The sequence below is a fragment of the Podarcis raffonei genome, chromosome 15, assembly GCF_027172205.1.
Source record: "Podarcis raffonei isolate rPodRaf1 chromosome 15, rPodRaf1.pri, whole genome shotgun sequence".
In the NCBI taxonomy this organism is placed as follows: Eukaryota; Metazoa; Chordata; class Lepidosauria; order Squamata; family Lacertidae; genus Podarcis; species Podarcis raffonei.
In genome coordinates this window covers 27,760,338-27,782,235 of record NC_070616.1, presented here as the reverse complement: position 1 = coordinate 27,782,235, position 21,898 = coordinate 27,760,338, and the positions used below count along the sequence as shown (strand labels likewise).

The 21,898-nt window shown below is 43.9% G+C and overlaps 1 protein-coding gene across 8 annotated transcripts in view; it reads left to right on the top strand.

The window, feature by feature from the left end:
* The window catches only part of CADM1 (cell adhesion molecule 1), a 514,437-nt gene that overhangs the window by 182,443 nt on the left and 310,096 nt on the right, over positions 1-21,898 (top strand). The gene's annotated exons all lie outside the window — the stretch shown is intronic.

Here is a 21,898-nt window from a genome sequence, read left to right as displayed (position 1 = left end):
TTCCATAAAGAGCTTGTGTGTTGGACTGCATTAAAATCTCCATAGAGCACCATTGTGATCGTTCTGGTATGGCCAAGTGCTGCCGGTCTTTTGCAGGTAAGGATTGAGGTGTCCTCGTTGTCTCTCTTGTGCTCTGGTCTTTCTGCTGTGCTCCCTCCCCCAGTTAAAAAAGTGAGGTGGTTGGCATAGATTTTCATTATTATGAAATCCTGCAAATAAGCTATCAATCCACACAGTAATAAATCAGCAATAAGAAAAGGAAATGCTTAATGCGCAGGGCTCTGTCTTGCAGCCAGCTTCTGCTACCTCGCCTCGAGCTGGTGTGTGACATGGTGATGAAGCAGGGAGCATCTCTGCATGTACACACAGGCCTGCTGCCCACACATTAGCCTTGGCCCTGCAGTTTCTCCATGAGGAGGCTTTGCGAGGTTTTGTTTTTGGCGGCCAAGCTTTTGTACTTTGCTTCAGGCTCTGTGCCTAGCCTTAGGAAAATAAATTCAGCGTACCTTATCCCAAACTTGCAGCAAACTCTAGTAGAATGCCGTGCTTCTCGTCGTAAAGAAATTGGGCACAGCATCAAGCCCGGGCTGCAAAGTGGTTCAGTGCTTCTCTCATTTTTATGTAGCATCATATCCCACAGTGCCCCCCTCAACTGCCTCATCATGCAAGGGAGTGTTTCTATAACTGCATTATAGCAAAGACCAATTTGCTTTTCCTATCTCTTTATTGAAAGTGAGCCTGTTCTGATTTGTTGCTCCAGTCTGAAACTTGATTATATTAAGTGGCTCCTGGCAGTTTGCAGATGTGATGAGCGACAACTTTAATTCTGCACATTGTGTTGCAGCTCCTTCCCTTTTCAACGTCCCACCTCCATATGGATCCCTGCGTATATTACACTGAACTCATTATCCCTAGTAACCCTTTCCCTCTTGCTGTGTAGCCAACTTGCCCTGCACTGCTGCAGAATGCTTGACTCCTGTGGCTGGTTTTGTAATGAGCAGAGCATAATTCTGTTTGCATGTGAGGAAGTGTTAAGGAACATCCGACCCGTAAAACCTTATGATTCATGATTGCCTTTGTTTTAATAATGCAACCTAAACTAAATAGTCATCCATCAAAGCTGTAAAAGCTGTTTATGGCTTTCTTAGGGTAGAGTGCCAAAGATAACTCAAACCAAACACCAAAAAGGAGGAGAAAAATCATCCTACATATTCATGATTGATCCCTTTCCAGACAAGCATCTGAAATTTGTGCTACAGGTGTGTGTGTGGGGGGGAGCCTCTGCCCAATTTTAAATATGTCCATTTTGAAAACAGAAACATTGTGTTTTGCATTGCTAATGTTCTGAATGAATTCTGGTCAGTTAGAATGTGTTCATGCACATTCTGCATATTCTCTTGTAGATACTGTGTGTGTGTGTGTCCGTCCAGACAGATTTGCTTTTTAACCGTTATATTTACATGCAACCCTAGGGTTCTGTGCCCTGGCAAACCTTAAGTTTCCATTGTAGACTTGAGATTCAGTTAGTCTCCCTTCCCACATCACCTTCCATCTCCCCACACACTCCAATTACCCCTTTTATATGTTTTATTAGGTGGGCTGTTCCATCTGCTTCCCTCAAGGATTTAATTCTTTACTTTTAATTCTGATTTTGCAAGAGAGTTGGAGTCCATCTATCAGGCACAATCCTTAAAATGTACCTTTGTGTAATCAGGAGGTACATAGATGATTGGATGTTGTTTCTTTTATGCAGTGCAATCTTCTTTTATCTTTATCTTTTAATTTTGGGGGAGGTTTCACATTAAGCTCACAACTGGTAAAGGGTCATTTTTATCTCAGTGCTGGTGTGTTTTCCTTCTAGATTATTTCTCCCTATCATTTGTGTATGGGAAAAGGCATTGGGCTGTTTTCTTAACCTAATTCCTGTTGCCTTACCAATACCCCTTCCTTTATAAGGACTTATAATATTTTAAGCATACTACACACTAAATGCGTGCTCTACACATTAAATGTCAAATGGATTGATTGAAAGGGAATGTCTGCATCATTTTACAATAGCCATTCCTTAACCTGTAAGAGGGAGAATTAATAAGCAGTTTCAGATACATTATATATTCTCTCTGTGCTTTGCTCTAAAAAAGGGTGAAAAGGAAAAGATAAAAACACATCAGGTTTGTATGTTTTCCCCCCTTCCTCCTTTAAAAGCTGTGAGTCAGAGAGCTTGAAATTAAATACAGTTAATGCAGATAAGTGTCTTTCTACACTAAGTTTGTTCATGAAACTGATACCTGTCTGTGTTTTTCGAATTCTATACTGGGGTTTTTTTGGGGGGGGTGTAAATTGAAAATTACTGCTAATCAAATCAGTAAGGCTTTTTAAAATAGCTCTGGTGGATAAAAACAAGAAATATTGAGCTTTAGACAGAGGAGTTGCCATTATCTTCTAATGCACCATTCTTTTGTATACTGAGGCTGCCAGTCCTGTTTGTTTGAACACCTCAAATATAACCAAGAAGCACTTGGAAAGAAAACGTATTTGTTGGCATGAACTCAAGAGCCCACTTGGTTAGGTGCTAGAGATGGTCTAGAAGTGAACACGGGTAGGAAAGATTTTAAAAAAATATTAAAAAGCATAAACTAATAATAATACCAATTGTATTGTGAATTAATTCAGTGGTATCATTTATGTACCTGGCACTCTGCAAATAACGACAGGACAAGTTCATGCCTCAAAAAGAGGAAGACTCGAGGGAGACAGCAGGGAAAGGGGAGGAGAATTGAGTCAGGGATCTACAGAGAGAATATTGGTATTACTGCAGTTGCAGTTGGCCCCAAAGGACAAGAAAACACAAGAAAGAGCAATAGATATTTTGCTTGTATTCTGAGCACAAATTGAGTACAATACCTGATTAAGAGTGTGAATAGCCCATTCCTAGTGTGTAGACCTAATGACATAGCCAGGACCATTAGCTGGGAATAGCAGTTAGGTGGCAGAACCAATAACCTAGGGAAGTGATGCCCCATCCCGTGCTGGAGGTCTTCAAGAAAAGGCTGGAGAGCTGTCTGTTCTAGCTCTGGATTTCTTGTATTCAACTGGATTCCTTGCAAGGGCCTCTCAAACTCTGTGACTCTACACTTGCCAAAACCTGGTGCTCACCTTCTATTGATATTGCCGTACAGTGGGGACACATTAACAATAGATAGAGGTTTGTTCGTGCTGGTCGTTCTCCCTTCAGTTCCAGTTTTGTTTCTTTTACTAGTTTGTACAGTGAGGTTAAATGGACAATGTTACAACCCATCTTGTGGTGTAAAAATCATGGCTTGGCTTAATTGTGTCTGTCAGCTTTCCTTGCAGACGAGGTGACCCTAGATAGACTTTATTTTAAGAAATAAAAGACTTGGCAGCAAAAGGGTGTTGGAGTGAAACTGGGATGATAAAAGCAAAAATATATAGATTTCCACTGACACTTAACTGAACCCATTCAAAGTCCCGTAAATAGATAATTTCTGCCTGTTTTCCCCCTTTCTATTTGCAGAAGCTATAGAGAAGGACATGGCAGGTGTTAATCGGCCAGAAACATTGTTGAGGGAGATGTTAACACCAGGGCCATCATCACTGGGGCTTTTTTTATTATTATTAAGAAGTTACACAAAGAGTCTGGGGGCAGAGGCAAGAAGTAAATAACGCCTCTCTGCACCAGCTGTTTTGTTCTTCAAGGGACAAACCTCCCTGGGTGATAACTATTGGATTGTCGGGGTTAGAAAGACAAAGCTCTGAAAAGGAGGATGTGCCACAGTAGGGAGCAGAAGCTTAAAAGCTCATGTTTTAAGTACCACTGACATAGACTTGAGTTTTAGAGCCCAAACAAGGAAAAATTGAAGCCAGATAGTTAGTAAACACACCCCTGCCCGGTCAGTGCACACTGAGTCTACTGTGAGTTTGTTTCTTCTTCTTCTTTTTAAAAAAGCAAACAACTGAGTAACTGCAGCTCTGATTTAGGAGCAAAGTGAGGATCTCAGAAAGTTTTTGTATCTCAAGTTTGTGTGCAACTTGAGAGACTCCCTCGCATCATGGAGTTTATAGATGCGGCCATCTTAGAAGTCAACAATGTTGTTGTTGTTTAGTCGTGTCCGACTCTTCGTGACCCCATGGACCAGAGCACACCAGGCACTCCTGTCTTCCACTGCCTCCTGCAGTTTAGTCAAACTCATGCTGGTAGCTTCGAGAACACTATCCAACCATCTTGTCCTCCTTCGTCCCCTTCTCCTTGTGCCCTCCATCTTTCCCAACATCAGGGTCTTTTCCAGGGAGTCTTCTCTTCTCATGAGGTGGCCAAAGTATTGGAGTCTCAGCTTCAGGATCTGTCCAGTGAGCACTCAGTCAACAATATGTAAGGGCAATGGCTAACATACATGAATGGGAAATCCAAACTGTTGAGTAAATTCCATGTTTCACTTCAAACAGCCTTCATATGTTGACTTCCACCATTCCCCACTGCAAAGTGTACATGTCTTGTTGCATACTACTTCCATATAACAGTGGGCATCTCCACTTCAGGATCATTCCTTCTTCACTATATCAGTTCCCTATTTGTGGAATGCCTTCCCCAAAGAAGTATGTTTGGCACCAACATTGCCATCATTTTGGCACCAGTTCAAGCTTTGAAGCTGTTCTAAGTTGGTGATCATTCAGCCTGCTCTGTTGTTTTATGTGCCTCAATTTGTCCGTGGCAGTGATAATTTGGTTGATTTATTTATTGTGTGCTTTTGCTGGTTGGTTTTATGTCTTGTACCCCACTCTGGTATCTGTATAGATTAAGGTTGGGTTATAAATATGTTTACTGAATAAATGATAACTCATTTGCCTCTAGGAATGTGTTTGAAGTGGCATTTGTGTGGTGAATGTAATCTATAGAGTCACCCTCACCCTATGAATAAGCCTCTCTTGTCTTCAGAAATCTTTGTTCAAGAATATGAAGTGCTTTTTCCTATAGCTTTTATTACCTGTTGCAGACAAATGTTTCTTGATACTCAAGGCACTTATCTCAAGGGGATTGTTTTGGCATAGCACCAATGTTCAGTTCAGTTAACAAAACCCAACAACCAAAAACATTTATTTTGGTTTGCAAACTTGCATTCCACTTTTGTACTTAGGGAATTCCCCTGGTTATGTAGAAACTGCTCCCTTATTTTTGAGTGGCTAGTTTCATTTCTAAATCAGTAGGCACTCAACAACCCAGGTTTACTCTTAGAGGTAATGGTGTTATTAGTGTCTTGGGTTTGCTTACATACAGTGTCCCGTTTTCCAAGGACAGTCCTCGAATTACAAAAGCCATCCTGGCTTCTGATTTGATCCCAGAATGTCCCTATTTTCCCCGCCAGTGCCACCGAGCTTGTGGAGGCGGATGAGCTGGTGCAGCTGTGGCTGCAAGGGAGCATCGCATTGCCTCTCCATGGCCACCGCTGCCAGCCGCCATCCTTGGGCAGACGGCTGGGCCATCCTGGGCTGGAAGAAAGGGGGAGCGGAGCGGAGCACACAGAGTCTTGATTTTTAAATTATTATTTTTTAAGGGCTTTGTGTGTCCACATCTAACTTTGCCCCTTTCTAAAATTTATTTATTAGTGTTTGTTTCTTTTGGATGTCAAGTTCCAAAGTATAAAATCAGGATTCAGGGGTTTTGTTGGGACCGTGGAGGGTGTGTGTGTTGTGTCCTGTTGGTGTAGTGGTGGTGGCACTCGCCCTTCCTCTGGTAGGAAATGCTCTGCATGGGGGGTGGGGGGACAGAGAAAGTGGGGGTCAATGAAAGTTTGGAGGGGGAGGGAGAACTCCTGGGGGGCCTGGCAGCAGAAACACAAATGTTGAAGGGGCAGCATACCCTCCAACATTCCTCACATGAAAATGTTTCCTAGCATAATTCCAAGTGCTGGTGCTGACCTTTAAAGCCCTAAACGGCCTCGGTCCAGTATACCTGAAGGAGCATCTCCATCCCCATCGTTCTGCCCGAACACTGAGATCCAGCGCCAAGGGCCTCCTGGCTGTTCCCTCGCTGCGAGAAGCCAAGTTACAGGGAACCGGGCAGAGGGCCTTCTCGGTAGTGGCACCCACCCTGTGGAATGCCCTCCCACCAGATGTCAAAGAGAAAAACAACTACCAGACTTTTAGAAGACATCTGAAGGCAGCCCTGTTTAGGGAAGCTTTTAATGTTTAATAGACTATTGTATTTTAATATTCTGTTGGAAGCCGCCCAGAGTGGCTGGGGAAACCCAGCCAGATGGGCAGGGTATAAATAATAAATTATTATTATTATTATTATTATTATTATTATTATTATTATTATTACTATTACTATTATTATCCCTACTTTCATCTGAGGAATGTTGGACGGTATGTGTCTGCCTTACTCATTTGGTGAAATCCAAAGTGATGTAGTGTAAAGAAATAAGAGGCATTACTTCTGTTTCCATTTTGGTTGTGAAGCAGTGTAGTTAGTGATTGTCAGGACCTCAGGCAGACCAGGTCAGACAAAATTCACACTTGGTGACACGCACACAATGGCGTGGGCCTAGAGAACCACACCCTGTGATTGCTAATCCTCGGAAACAAATTGTAGTTCACCTTGCTGATATGAACCATTTACTGTAAGTTAAAACCTCGGGTCAGGTGAACAGATTCCAGGACCCCTTCATGTTGTATGCTGTCTTCTGCTCTTCAGGTAACAAGTTCCTTCATCTTCCCAGGGTGTCGGCAAATACTCCCTTCCCTTGCTGCAGACCTGTAAGAGGAAATTAACATTTCAGTCAAGGAGATGAGAATATGAAATGTGAAGGCTTTTTTTTGCTGTGGTGTTTTGCCTTAGAGCATGCTTTCTCAAAGACAGCGATGAACGTAAGTCTCTCGCTGTAGCCGTTTCTTTTCTTTTTTTTTCTTGAGGCGGTGTTTTGATAAATGTTGATGAGTTTATAACTGTAAAACCAAATGACATTTCTAGCGTGGCACATGTTTTACCCATTGCATAATTATATCTAATGGTGGTGCATGCAAAAAGGCATTTACCGTTTACTTTGGTTTAAAACAGCAATTTAAACCTCCGGGCCTACACACTTCTTAGAATATGAACATAAAAGCTTAATTAAAAACTAAGCACAGTTTGGTGGTGTATCAGGTTTACAAAAGGTAACCACTGTTTTGCTTTATTATGCAGCAGAAACCCGTCAGTGTCTTATTCAAATCAGAGCACTACATGTGATGCTGCAGTTCCAACTTTACATGGGTGATGTGGATGAGGCGTATGGTTTTGTGGCTGCTGTTCATTTGTGGATTCCATGCCCTGCTCATTATATGAGTGCAGACCAGGAGTAAGGGTGCAGGGTCCTGTCCTTGGGTTTGGGCCCTATTTTTGATCTCCCTTTAATAATAATAATAATAATAAATTTTATTTATATCCCGCCCTCCCCAGCCGAAGCTGGGCTCAGGGCGGCTAACAACAATAAAACAATACAAAAGTATTTTGAGGGATAGATAAGAGAGGAAGGGAAAGTAAACACCTTGCCCAGAGCATTCCAGCCCTATAATCTACCATCTCAAGTCATGGGAGAGGCAAATCTCTGATTCTGCTGAAGAGAGAATGGAGGAGTCATTCTTTTGCCACCTTTCCTTCCTCATCTGAGGGACAGAGTGATGGATATGAGGGGCAGAGTGTGGAGCATTGTGAGGAGTAGAGTTTACTCCAGGCATCCCCAACCTTTGGCCCTCCAGATGTTTTGGACTACAGTTCCCATCATCCCTGACCACTGGTCCTGTTAGCTAGGGATCATGGGAGTTGTAGGTCAAAACATCTGGAGGGTCGCAGGTTGGAGATGCCTGGTTTACTCCCTTGCTCTAAATAACTTCTGTATTTCCCTGATTATTTAATGTGTGGAATTAATACTATTGTCATAGGATTTATTTTTATTTTGGTGGGGTGTTGTTCTGGATAATATTGGTGCGTCCCTCCCAGACCTGTGATTCTGTATCTGTAGGTAAACCTGCTGTACTAGTCAAACCCAGTTTCTTTGTAAGATAATGGACTTAGCTGGCCAGTTAAGCACCCTGATCAGCATCTTACAGAGTGGCCCATGTTGCCATGGCAACAACTAAGTCATGATGCTTTCCCCACCTCACCTGGCTGGATGCCACAGCCCTCCTAGGAAGGAGAAAAGTAGGTGGGGGTTGCTGTCTGCATGGCAGACCTTGGCTGGGCTAGAAGCTGGCTCTTTGTTGTGCTGAATCCAAAGCTATAGGTGGACTTCCCTCCGAACTTAATGGGAGGCAAGATCTGCAGCAGTGTTAATGTTGCAAGCCCATCCATCTTATTTCGATTGCATGTCTATATGCAGCAGTCTCCATTGACCTTTATTCCGATGGAACTGAGCCCCAGGTAAGCTCTGGAAGTCCAGGTAAGCTCTGGAAGTCTCTCGCCTCTTGGAGACTGGTGTGCATGTAAGCCCCTTCTGCCTTCTTATCGCCACTTTGTTTTGAGTTTTGTTTATGGTTAATATTATTTACAGTACTTCACTTATGAATCACTTCCCATGAGGCGTCCTGAAGTAATCCACTACATACATACATACATATATATATGGTTAAATATAAAAACAATGGAAAACAACAGCTATAAATAAACAATTTATAGTTTAAAAATTTTTTTAAACAACAACAGCATATACATAAAGTCAATTCAAATCCAATACAGATTTGTTTATACCAAAGTAGCTTATTGTAGCCCAAATATTACCTAGTCTAAGGGAGACATTGTGCATTCTTGGCAAACAGCAACAGAAATGCCACCTTCATTTGAGTGTTTGTTTTGTGGAAAGCTACAATTTGACTCAAATGACACCAGCGTATACTGTACAAATCCCAGGATTTTTAATGATTGACACAAGACTATTAGTAGTCTGACAGTTGGCCTCTGGCAACTGTTTTACCATGAAATTTGCTTTCTCCTATTATGTTTTCCCTATCTTACAAGTAATTTTTTAAGGCTTGATAATTTGTAGCTTGAACACCTTTATGAATATCACAGAGTTCAGACAATTAAAAGCCATGGGATGTTGAAAACCATTTCAGTGGGAATGAGCAGAAAGTCTTGAAACATTCAGTTGTCCTTTGAGTGAAACTACTTGAGATACGCAGCTGCCATCCACATTTATATGTTTTTAACACTGGGTAAGCATCATCATAGGGACGCGGGGTGGCGCTGTGGGTTAAACCACAGAGCCTAGGACTTGCCGATCAGAAGGTCGGCAGTTCGAATCCCCGCGACGGGGTGAGCTCCCATTGCTCAGTCCCTTCTCCTGCCCACCTAGCAGTTCGAAAGCACCTCAAAGTGCAAGTAGATAAATAGGTACCGCTCCGGCGGGAAGGTAAACGGCATTTCCGTGCGCTGCTCTGGTTTGCCAGAAGCGGCTTAGTCATGCTGGCCACATGACCCGGAAGCTGTACGCCGGCTCCCTCAGCCAATAAAGCGAGATGAGTGCCGCAACCCCAGAGTTGGTCACGACTGGACCTAATGGTCATGGGTCCCTTTACCTTTAAGCAACATCATTGTGTTGTCACGTGTGGTTCCTTGAGAGGTGTAATTGGCTGCCAGGGAAGCTCATGATGTGATCATGACACTTGTGGGAGTTGTGTGTTATGGAGCGGGAAGCTGGTGGAGTGTAAGTGCAAGGATGCCATTTTTGATAGTTTCCTGCATTGTATACTGTTGTTCTAGCAAATTCTGTATTGTGCTCTAGGACACCCTTATCTGCATAGGGCTATCACAAATTCCTCCTTTGTTTTATTTTTAATAGCCTCAGTTCTATCTTCTGTTCGTCTGCTACAGAAAGGAGTCTCAAAAAGCAGAACCTGGGGTCCTCTAGATGATATAGGATTCCAAATTCTCATCAGCCCCAGCTAGCCAGCCAGAGTGGCCATCTGGAGGGGGCCACAGATTAGCCACTACTGCCATAATGAAATGGGGCCAATGAAATAGGGCCGTTGTTCAACCACCATCAAGCAAGCTAATGGTACCATTTATACATTTACACAGAGTAATCTTTTACAGCAAGACTACCTGTACTGTGGTCATTTTGTACATATATAGTATCTCATGTGAGCTGAAACTGCCCCTTTCACTTCACTGTGAAACTTGGCCGAGCTCTTTTTCGTCACCTCCTTCCTTGACTGTGACACTTCACAGCCTAGACTCCGCAGGGCCAGTGGGTGGATATTCTCCCTCTGTGGAAATTATTTCCTTTTGATGCCTTCCAAAGAACTGCAATAGTAAACCCAGGGAAAGAATAGCACATTGTGCAGCAAATAGATTAATATGTAAAGGCGCCTGCATCGATCTCTTACCTACATTTATAACTCCAGCAGTGGCAGATGGAGAACTAAATCAACATTTTCCCGTCCTCTCTAAAATAATAAATACAGCAAAGTAGCTTTATGTAGCCTTTATCATAGGGATAAATCAGGACAGTTTGTGTCGCAACAACCGCTTAAAACTTATGAATGCGTTGGCCTTTAGGCTGCTGTTCATCATTGCCAAGCCAGATATGGTATCCAGATGAAAGCCTTTTGTTGTTTGTTTGTACCTGTTTTATCCCTTCTTGGAAGTATAGATTGGAGGGGGTTCTGTCACTTTCATCCCGCAGGGATTGCCAAGCTGCTATTTAACACTATCTCTGAGTTAGCAAAGAATTGGGTGACTGGGAGATGGGATTACAGCTGTTTAATAGTTTGCCTCATCTGATTAGGACTGGGTTCTAGGCAGTACGTGCAGCTGTACAGTTATTAATTTTACATTTGGCATTGCCCAGAATCAACTTCCCTAACTTGGTGCTCTCCAGATTGTTTGGACTGCAACCCCTATCAGCCTGTTGGAGCCTTTTGGTTGCCATGGACCCCATCCGCAGGAATTAGTGGAAGGAGGGGTGATGACTAAGAACTCAGTGCCCACCTAATTATGCCCCGAAGACTGTCTCTGCCCTTCCCGTAAGGCAGGCATGGGCAAACTCGGCCTTCAGATGTTTTAGGACTACAACTCCCATCACCCCTAGCTAACAGGACCAGTGGTCAGGAATGATTGGAATTGTAGCCCCCAAACATCTGGAGGGCCAAGTTTGCCCATGCCTGCCATAAGGCAAGCAGTTACTTTGCTGATTCTAGAAGAAGGAAGAAAGGAAGTTTCCTAAGCAAAATATTTCTCCGCATGCATACAAGCCCACACGTGAAGTCTCAGTTCATGTCATTATGGTTTGTGTCGAAATAGCATCCACTGAAGCTGTATCTCCTGGTTTTTGTTCACAGCCCAGAGCAATAGGCTGCCCACTACCCCTCAAAATACAGGTTTGTGGGAAAACAGAGTTTCATTCTCTCACTGCTTCCTTATACCAACATATTTAATTCTGAAAGCACTGTGTGGTGTTCATATTCATTGATCAATGGGAATCAAAAACAGGTGAGTTGCCTTTGTTAGACTTGGGTAATCCGATGCCGATGGGAGTTCTACAGGGCATTTAGCTTCCAAAGCAAAGGTGTTGACGACACAGCCAAATGTTTGGAGCCTTGACTTTGAATCTGCATCTGTATTCTACGAAAGGTACTTGGGATACATTGGCAACCAAGCCAGCGGAATGCTAATCAGTTTGAGTTAATCTAGTGCAAGAGGTTCTCCTGCACGCACTTAGTGTTTGGTTCATTAGAAATTAAAATTGGTAGGTTTTAATCATGGATCTGTTTGACTGGCATAATCATTCTTTTCCTTTCTACCACTGTTATGCAGTAGAGCCCCTAGCGAGGATCTGTGGAATCGTAACTAGTGCTTTATATAATTTTGAGGGAGGCGTAGCCATCAGAGAGAAAATTCATAGTGTGCCTGCTGGAGAATATGAGGCACCTAAAGTATGCGTTTGCCTGCGGGAAGGCTGCATCTTCAAATATAAAAGAACTGTAGAGGCAAACCAGAGTGCTAAAACTGGGTGCATGCATGCTTTCACTCATGAAGGAGCAGGGTAGCACTTACCTTCAGCAGACAATCTGGTTCTATGACTCTCCCTCTCCAACCCTCCAATGTAGAGAGTTTATGTAGGTAGAATGCACAAATGAAGGGGCATTCAATCAGCGCAGGGGGGTTGGAGCATCTTGATCAATCCAAGGGCCTCCTCTCCCTCATGGGCAATGTCCCAGCGGTGGGTGAAGGGAAGAGTGAGTGAGGCAACAAATGCAACTCTTACCTGCTCCGCCCAAGGAAGCAAGAGGCACAACCATGGTCACCCCAAAGCACTCAAGGAGGCTGTGGAGCAAGGCTGGCGTGACCTGAGGAGGTGACATAGCCTAGATCAGGCATAGGCAAACTCGGCCCTCCAGATGTTTTGGGACTACAACTCCCATCATCCCTAGCAAACAGGACCAGTGGTCAGGGATAATGGGAATTGTAGTCTGAAAACATCTGGAGGGCCGAGTTTGCCTATGCCTGCCCTAGAGAGAGTCCCAAGTGCCTCTCAAGGTTCTCCATCCCTGACTCAACACTTTATAAACATTCTGTTTTAAGCTTCCTGCCACGAGGCTCCCATAGTACTTCGCCTTACTGTATTGTGGCTTCATTTTATTTACCGTATTTTTCGCTCTATAACACGCACCCGACCATAACACGCACGTAGTTTTTAGAGGAGGAAAATCCGTAGGCATGCCACCCGTAGGCATTCCCTCCATAACACGCACAGACATTTCCCCTTACTTTTTAGGAGGAAAAAAGTGAGTGTTATGGTGCAAAAAATACGGTATTTTTGTCCTGTGCTTTGGATGCTTCTGATTTAATTTAAAAAAATAGGAAAGCTATACTGTCAGAAAGGAACACTTCTATAAACAATCTCTATGTGGCGATAGTTAAAGAATCATCATCTTGTTTCTTCCTTCCTGTCTCCTTTTTTGTAATGACAGCTTGTGTTTTATCAGCATTCTATCTTGTAGCATCATTTGAAATAAAGATATTTGGGTTTTGAAAGATTAGGAAGCTGCAAAGGATGTACTGTCAGTAACATCTGTCAAACTTATGAATGTTAAAAGTGCTCAAGAAATGGGTTACATTTGTGAATGCATAAATTAGCTTGTTGCAGCCTGGAGTGGAAATGTTTTCAATTTCAGATGGTGGATAGGAGCAGGCCTTTCCAGTTCTGGAATGCAGCCCATAAGGCCTTGTTTGCTTATAGAAACAATTCACGTATAATCATAGAAGAAATCGCTAGAGAATTGAGAGGGTGAATGAAGTTTGTGCCAGATACTGATTACAGTCATTTCTGAAAAATCTGTGGTTGGCACACAGAAACCTGTCTCTCTCCCTAGTAATGGAAAGCTTTTGTCCAGATTACCATAACAGTACTGGCAACTGCTTCTTTGCTTAAAGATACTAGTCCTCATGGTTGAAAATAAAATCCTAAAAACACAAGTGCAGCATGAAATATTTCCCACTCTAAATGGCTGTGGCCTTGGCCCACTTATGTAACCAAATCTTGCTCCAAGCGCAGAAGGCCTTGTTAGGGGATGCAACATTGCAGGAGAGAAAGGCATATACAGTGGTAAAGGTAAAGGGACCCCTGACCATGAGGTCCAGTCGTGACAGACTCTGGGGTTGTGGCGCTCATCTCGCTTTATTGGCCGAGGGAGCCGGCGTACAGCTTCCGGGTCATGTGGCCAGCATGACTAAGCCGCTTCTGGTGAACCAGAGCAGCGCACAGAAACGCCGTTTACCTTCCCGCCCGAGCGGTACCTATTTATCTACTTGCACCTTGATGTGCTTTCAAACTACTAGGTTGGCAGGAGCAGGGACTAAGCAATGGGAGCTCACCCCGTTGCGGGGATTCGAACCGTCAACCTTCTGATCAGCAAGTCCTAGGCTCTGTGGTTTAACCCACAGCGCCACCTGCATCCCTTTATATACAGTGGTACCTCGGGTTAAGTACTTAATTCGTTCCGGAGGTCCGTTCTTAACCTGAAACTGTTCTTAACCTGAAGCACCACTTTAGCTAATGGGGCCTCCTGCTGCTGCCGCGCCGCCGGAGCACAATTTCTGTTCTCATCCTGAAGCAAAGTTCTTAACCTGAGGTACTATTTCTGGGTTAGCGGAGTCTGTAACCTGAAGCGTACGTAACCTGAAGCGTATGTAACCTGAGGTACCACTGTATTGTATATTTAAGTGGCAAATTGGAAACTAGAAAGAGCCAGGAAAGAGGAGACAGTTTTTTTAGCCTCAATTCAAATATCTTCCTGAACTAGCATTTAGGATTCAAAACAAAGTTTGTCCAAGTGATTGCACCCTAACCCCGGTGGAGTACAGGATCAGGTTTAAGGTGCTGGTTTTAACCTTCAAAGCCCTATACGGCCTAGGACCCTTGTACCTACAGGACCGCCTCTCCTGGTATGCCCCACAGAGGAACTTACGGTCTTCAAATAAAAACATCTTGAAGGTCCCAGGCCACAGAGAGGTTAGGCTGGCCTCAACCAGAGCCAGGGCTTTTTCGGCTGCGGCTCCAACCTGGTGGAACGCTCTGTCACAAGAGACAAGGGCCCTGCAGGACTTGACATCTTTCCGCAGGGCCTGCAAGACAGAGCTGTTCCACCAGGCCTTTGGTCAGGGCGCAGCCTGACTCCCTCCTTTGGCAATCTTTACAAAACTTTAGTTTATGGTTGCCATCAATTTTGATTTTAATTAATTTTTATAATGTTTTTATAATGTTGCACTACTTTAGTGTTGTTGGCCGCCCTGAGGCCAGCTTCGGCTGGGGAGGGCGGGATATAAATAAAATTTATTATTATTATTATTATCTATTGATTTAATGATTTATTTTAGAAATTTCTACCCCAATTTTCACCAACTGGGTCCCAAAGTGCCTTACAAAATAAGCACATAACCATACTTAAACTTGCACACAAATCTTCTCTGAAGCAAAGGGGCAATAGGGGAAATAGGCTACATTCTCTTTGGGGTTGTTCAGTGTGGATAGTCATTTCTATCCTTGGATGTTATAAGGACACAATTGTGCTTTTTGACTCTGGTAGCTTCCTTGACAGGGCATAGTTGGGGACTCAGAATAGCTGGCAGTGCGGTCTGCTTGACAAACCTTCTCATTAAGATCCATTTCCACAAGCGAGAAGCTGACACAGCTGCCAGACCTTTCAATTCAGGAGGAAAAATGAAGGTGATGCTGCAGAGACCTCAAACCTGCAAATACAAATCCCCTTTTCTTCTTTCCTTTTTCACCCCCTCCCTCTGGCCTCCACCTTCCCACGGTATTTTGGGTATTTTTTGGGTATTTTTTTGGGTATTCCCTTGGGTATTTTTTTGTGGGGGGGAGGCACTGCATTGATCGCTTGCTGTGACGAATATGGAAATGAATGCAGGGCTCTGGATGTGCCATTAAACAAATTTGTTCTAATAATGTAAACACGCTGAGTGCTCTTATTGTCCATGAAAGCTGAATATTTCAGCCACGCTTCTTCTCCCCACCTGCAGGAGCCATGAAGCAACCTTCAGTTGCTAATAGAAACAAGTTGTGACTGACAAATTCAAGGTGAGCTTGTTCAGGTTTAACTCCTGCTGCATGCTCTCCCAACATAACACCCGTGTTGAATGTCACTCCAGGGTAAAGTATAGAAAAGAGATCTGGATTAGAATGGTATTAATAACAAAATATTGATTCTAATTGAGTTTTGCAAAAAAAAAGGGGGGGGGAGCCCATGATGTTAGAAGGCTGGTCCACTGCAGAGGATAGCTGATGCTATCTAGATTAAGGTTACCAGATTTTTTTCAATGAATCCGGGGACACTTTTCAACTTCCTACTAAATAGACGGATTTTGTCAGGGGACTGGTTTGTAAATCTGGGGACTGTCCCTGGGAAACGGGGACGTCTGGTAACCTTAATCTAGATCCTGTTCCTTCTCTTTTGGGTGTCCTCCTACAGTGGTACCTCGGGTTAAGTACTTAATTCGTTCTGGAGGTCCGTTCTTAACCTGAAACTGTTCTTAACCTGAAGCACCACTTTAGCTAATGGGGCCTCCTGCTGCCGCTGCACCGCCACTGCACAATTTCTGTTCTCATCCTGAAGCAAACTTCTTAACCCGAGGGACTATTTCTGGGTTAGTGGAGTCTGTAACCTGAAGCGTTTGTAACCCGAGGTACCACTGTATTTCTTTCCTTTGAAATCAGTTCCTTGGCAACTCCCTTCTGCTTGTGTGACTAGCCTCTGGTTGATCATCCATTCATGGAAAGAATGTCAGAAAATAACTTCCAAATCATGTGAGTTATTCCTGAGGATTTGACATTTAGGCTTTGTATACATGTGCTAGATATAGAATGGGACCTTTAACAAAACGTTGCTGTGTGAAGTGCTCCTGTTCAGGAGTCTAGCCAGCCATTCCTGCTTTCAAGTTACTTAGTTGTCCCCCTGAGGTGTTCATATTGCAGAAGTACAGTCATATCTCAGGTTACAGACACTTCAGGTTGTGTTTTTTCGGGTTACAGACCCGCCGAAACCCGGAAGTACCAGAATGGGTTACTTCTGGGTTTCGGCGGTTGCGCATGCCCAGAAGCGCCAAATCGCAACCCACGCATGTGCAGATGCACCACTGTGGGTTGTGAACGCTGCGGGTTGCAAACATGCATCCCGCAGAGATCACGTTGGCAACCCAAGCGTCCACTGTAGTTGACCCTTTGGGGTTCCCCCCCTCAACAGGTCTTTGGTTTGTAGCCACTGTAGCGTTAAGTATCCTGTCAATGCAAAGTTTTTTCAGTTTCTCCTGTGTGCACCCTAAATGTATTCTGCGGGGTTCCCCAAAACTTCCAAAACAGATGTGGGAGGGCCTGGTGGGAGGTGAGGGGGAAAGTGCCTCTTGAGCAAACTGATGGGGACAAGGAAGTTGGATTCTGCCCTTTGTGCTTTTGCAGGGGTTCTGTGAACATACTAATCCCTCCCCCTTGTTTCTCAGTGACCCGCTTTTAGCTATGTCCATGTCAGTAGTCATTCTGTTAGAGGGAGCAATTTCCCCACAAGGCTCCTAATGATCATAAACATTATGGAAAGATGCTAGTGAGTTTTTCTTCTTCTTTCCTGAGGCCTTGAGGCAGAATAGAAGGGATGTAATCCTCTTTTCTGTGGTTGATGGTCATAACATGAAAGGAAGTGGACCCTACCCCAGTAGTGGTCACATCAACAGCCCAGGTGCAGACTTCATTCTCTTCCTGAAAGAGGAATCCCCCAACACTCTTTCATTGAAAACAGAGCAGGACGGCTTGCTATTTATTTATATTACTAATTTGTTTGCTTCCCTTGGCTAAGGAAGTCTCAAAATGACCTACAGCAGAAGTATAATACATAGTAAATACAATACATAGCAAACATGTCCATTAAAACAATACTACACAATAAAAGCAATCATCCACAATAGTCAGTTGTAAAATAAGAATATGCTTCCTCACCCAAGAACAAGATGAATGCGAAAAATAGCCCCCAAACTAGAACACTATTATTGCCCAAAGGCCTGGGAGAATAATTAAAAAAAACCATTTGCATTGAAATAATGAATGTTGGCACCAGGCAAACTTCCACAGGGGAGGAGCTACCATTGAAAAGGCCCATTCTTTGGTTGCCACTCTCTGAACATCTTGTGGGTGGGGCACACAAAGAAGTGCTTCAGATGGCTATTTTAGGGTGTCAATAGGTTCATAAGGGGAAAAGCAGCCCTTAAGTTACTGGAGTCAAAAGCTTTATAAGGTTTTGTAGGTCAAAACCAACAATTTAAACTGCTTTGGAAACAGCTAGGACAGTTGGGCCAGAATCAGGGTTCTGTGCTCTGATCTCCTGGTCTCACTCTGGCTACCAAATACTGCACTAGCAGTTTCTGAACTGTCTTCAAAGGCAGCCCAGCTTATAAGACATTGCAGTAATCTAACCTAGAGGTTTGTGAAATCACACACCCCACCCCCGCAAAATATGAGCATGTCTTCGGAGTTTGAGATATACGTAGTGGCAAGTGCCAAAAGATGGTGTGCATGGTGCCAAGTGTGTTTTCCCGTGTAAAAATAAAAGTTGGAGTTCAGCCTACTGGCTCTTGTGCTATTGATTTGCTTTTCTAGCCGAAAAAGAAACTGCTTGCAACAGGCTCTATTTTCCATATGCCAGTGGTTTGTGAGTGATTTTCAATGCTGCTGTAATTTGATATGCGCTAGCAAATCAATCCTGTATTAAATCAGGTGCCCTCTGTCTTTTTTGTTTGTTTGTTTTTTGGTGTTTTATACCTTAATGGGTTATGGGTTTGATTGGGCCTTCTTTAGCTTACTTATGCAGCTGCGCTTTGATTCCCCAACCCCAGCAACCTTCCTATTGGAACAGAGGGCCAGGTCTGGCAGCAGGGGAGTCCTGGTCTACCTTTTGAGCTAAAGCCACATCCACAGATGATTCTTGCCTTTGCTATGTTTAAACACTAAAGACACAGTTTTTATATTGAAATCCTTACAGGTAGGACAAAAGCATCTCTTGGAACTTGGGCAGAGAATGGGAGCTGTGTGAAGACACATTTTCCTTTGTATTTTTTCTCCCTCTTTACTCAGGTGAAGTGGACTGAAAAGCAACTTTTGGAAATGGAAATGCTAAAGATGCAGATGATACTTCCCCTAGCCAGCAGTAATAATTATAGCTATCCTTCTGCGCCTTCTTTAACCTTGCAAGCATTGCTACGATGGTTATGAATACTGGGATAAAACCTACACTGCATATTTTGCTAATGTTTTCAAAAGACATGAGCTTGTTGGCCACTATAAAATACACTTCTCTTCTTTCAGCTAGAAAGGAAAATAAAGGGTTAGCTAGTTGGTCTTGCAGAGCAGAACTGTTATGTTTGCACGAAGTTGCAATTTCCCAAATCCATGCTGAGTGCTTCTGTTTGGTCAGTCTTCCTGCATTGTGGTGTGAATCTTGTTTGCTGTGTTTTTCTTGTGGTTTGTGACAGATAAGATCCATATTGATTTTAGAATATCTACTGGCTGTAACCTTTGAAAGGGCAGACAGTGCACTGCCGTAGAATATTATCTATCAATATCAGAGGAACAGAAAGACAGGGATGACACCTAATCACAACACTGTTGATGGGTCATAAATCTGAACTTGATATGGCTTGATACTGGTAATGGACAATTGTGGCAGGTATGTGGTATGTGGATTAATGTTGATGTGGTTGGGAAATACTTATGCAGTGTGTGGGTTCCCACAATGCTAGTGGAGGCTTTGAGGGAGGAGGAGCATAATGATACAGACTGAGGCTTGAGAGGCAAAAGTCCAAATGGTGCATGCACACACAGACACACACACCTCTTTACCTCTTTATAAGTAACACGGGGCGAAATCAGCTGGGAATTTTACCTACGAGAGCTTCATCTGAAATAATGGGTGTGGCCCAAGCCACTTTCCTGAAGCCAATGTCAAATCTCTCTCCTCTGTCCCCTAACTAGGATCAACACAAAAAACCCCCCAGCTTTTTGTATCATTCAGACTGCAGTCCCTACCTTCATCTAGCTCCTCCTCATGGTGCCACCTGAAGCAGGTCATTCCATTGTGCTGTATGGCAGAGCTGCCTTTGGAGGGTGTGATGCCCAGGAAGCTGGGGGCAGAGGAGAATTAATGAGGTGGTAGGGACATGGGTGGCGCTGTGGGTTAAACCACAGAGCCTAGGACTTGCTGATCAGAAGGTCGGCGGTTCGAATCCCCGCGACGCGGTGAGCTCCCGTTGCTCGGTCCCTGCTCCTGCCAACCTAACAGTTCGAAAGCACGTCAAAGTGCAAGTAGATAAATAGGAACTGCTCCGGTGGGAAGGTAAACGGCGTTTCTGTGCGCTGCTCTGGTTCGCCAGAAGCAGCTTAGTCATGCTGGCCACATGAGCTGTTCGCCGGCTTCCTCGGCCAATAAAGTGAGATGAGCACCACAACCCCAGAGTCGGCCATGACTGGACCTAATGGTCAGGGGTCCCTTTACCTTTTTATTTGCATCTTAGGCCTTCCCTTGGTTACACCTCTTTGACCTCAGATATGCTATAGCAGACAGAGTGGAGTTCCCTGCATGCGCACAGTGATAAGCATATGGAATTCGGAGTGCAGGTGGGGATACTCATGAGTGCAATCTAGAAGGTTAGTGTGCCAAAGTCACACTGATATACATGGGATCTGGATGTTTAACTGTGTGTTTTAAGACCTGTGAATTTCAGTGACAGCTATGGCTTTTTTTATGATGCTGCTGTTGCTGTTTAATATGCTGAATTTTATGGAAATGATCTCTTATTGATTTTATGTTTTGTTAGCTCCCTTGAGGGCTCTTTAAGCCATGCTAGGATAGTATAAATCTTTACATAAATATAGTCAGACCTAACTTTTCTCTCGACTGCATGTTGTGTCTACAGCATTTTGCACAGCCATGAAAATCCCTGATCAGGTAAGACAAGAGTCAGGATCTTGGTCTGAGTGAATAGGAAACCAAGTGCTTAACAAGCACCAGCTGCAATGTACTAAAGTGGTCTAAACAGTTTAAAGAACGTTCTTAGGGAACTTGCAATTAAAGCAAGTAATGCTCTTAACGTGAACTTGCTTTCAGTAGGAATTTAGCAGAGTTGAGTTACATTTGCAAGCAAAAGAATTGACAAGGAAATAAGTGCCCTTTTGTCACATTAATTTCCTTTAAAATTAGATCATTGTGGGGGAGTTAGGGATGAGTGGTACCCATTAAGTCTGAAAGTACAAATGTTAGCACAAGGTGAACTTTGAGAGTTTGATTTGATATACAGTCTTCAGTTCTTAAGGCTTGCGGAATTATAGAATGTGTTCTGGTCCTCTCCACTTCTATTTTCTTTTGGCTCTATTTAACTGTCAAAGCTTTGAGACAAAAACTTGTACTGTAGTTCTGTAAACACCAAGTGAGTGATATGGAAGCTGATAGGTCCAGGAGAGGTTTTTGTGCATTTTCTTTCTTGATGGGGTGGCCCTTTTCACTCATGTGTTGCTAAGAAAAAGCAGTATATATTGGGGACGGATGCTGTCATGCAGCTTGTGCTCTCTTTGGCCACAAATTGCCCGTGCAGGTGGCAGCAAAGAGTCTAATGTGGTTTGGGATTCTAAAGTGGGGTAGGCTATTTTTAAGCTTGTACTCCCTGTTGTGGGCCTGATCTGCATTGTGCAGGGGGCATATCTGCAGTTTGCCTCGGGACAAACAGTGGTGCTTTCATTCTCTTCAGTAAGAAGTTTTTTCCCCTATGTAAATTGGAGGCATTGGGAACCCAATCCAGATCAGTACCCTAATGGTGAGGTTTAGGGTTAAAGTAGGCTTACCAGAGGTCTCTGTTTCCCGGGGGCAGTCCCCGGATTTGCAAATCTGTCCCCGGACAAATTCCATTCCCGGAATGTCCCCAGATTTCATTAAACGTGACACCCTACTCTACTGGAGTAATATGCAGCTGGAGGGGTGGGAATATAGATTTTGCGCAGGCAGAGGCAGAGGTGGCGGGGGGGTCGAAGAGTGTGAAAGAAGGGCTTTGTACCTTCCCCAGCAGAGAAACCGTGCGCCTTGTGCCCCTCCTGGGCAACGGCACATTACCCGCCCGTGACTCCCGAGCCTCCCCTGATCTCCTGCCCCCTTCCCCCATCGTTTTGAGAGATCGCAGGTGGGCGGCTGTTGCCCAGGAGAGGCACAAGGTGCGTAGTTTCTCTGCTGGGCAAGGTGCAAAGCTCTTCTTTCGCACCCTGTGAAACTCTCAAAACAAAGGGGGAAGGGGGCAGGGGATCAGGGGAGGCTTGGGAGTCATGGGCACCTGGCCTGGCAGAGAAACCTCACACCTTGC